This window comes from Penaeus japonicus, unplaced genomic scaffold (assembly GCF_977035675.1).
Source record: "Penaeus japonicus unplaced genomic scaffold, GWHDUDI00000001_assembly GWHDUDI00000026, whole genome shotgun sequence".
NCBI lineage: Eukaryota > Metazoa > Arthropoda > Malacostraca > Decapoda > Penaeidae > Penaeus > Penaeus japonicus.
Genome location: NW_028234428.1, coordinates 2,697,868 through 2,698,550, shown reverse-complemented (window position 1 = coordinate 2,698,550; position 683 = coordinate 2,697,868).

The following is a 683-nucleotide window of genomic DNA, read 5'->3' as shown; positions in this document are numbered from 1 at the left end:
ACTGACAAAGAGTAATGGCTGGTTGAGAGACAGAGGGAGAGGAGGAGGAGGGAGGTTTTAGAGGAGGGAGGGAGGTTGAGAGGTGAGGAAGGAAGATGAAGAGAGGGAGAGAGGGGGGGAAAGGGAGGGAGGGAGGGTTGGAGGGTGGAGGAGACAGAGGAGAGGTGAGGGTGGGAGAGATAGGGAGGAGGGAGGGGAGGGGAGGGAGTTGGAAGGTTGGAGAGGTTGGAAGAGCGGTTTGGTTGGAGGAGGGAAGGGGGGGAAGGGGGGGGGGGGTGGTGGGTGGGTGGTTAGAGTGCCCAGGGTTTGCTTGGAAGGGAGGATACTGGGGGGCGGGGGAGGTTTGAGGGTTGAGGGATGGAAGGAGGAGGGATGAGGGCGGGAAGGGGGAGGGAGGAGGAGGAGGGTTGAGGGAGGGTTTGAGGGTGGGAGGGATGGGGAGGTGGAAAGGGGAGGAAGGGTGGAGGGTTGGAGGGAGGGAGAGAAGGAGGGAAGGGGGAGAGGGAGAGAAAAGGGAGAGGGAAGGAGAGAAAAGGGAGAAGAGGGGAGAGAGAGAGAGAGAGAGAGAGAGAGAGAGAGAGAGAATGAAAGAAAAGAGGAAATTCAGTATCCCAAGAGAGAAAGAGAGAGGGTATTACGGAGAAGGATCAGCAAAGCCAAAGCGAAAGCGAAAGAGAGAGAGA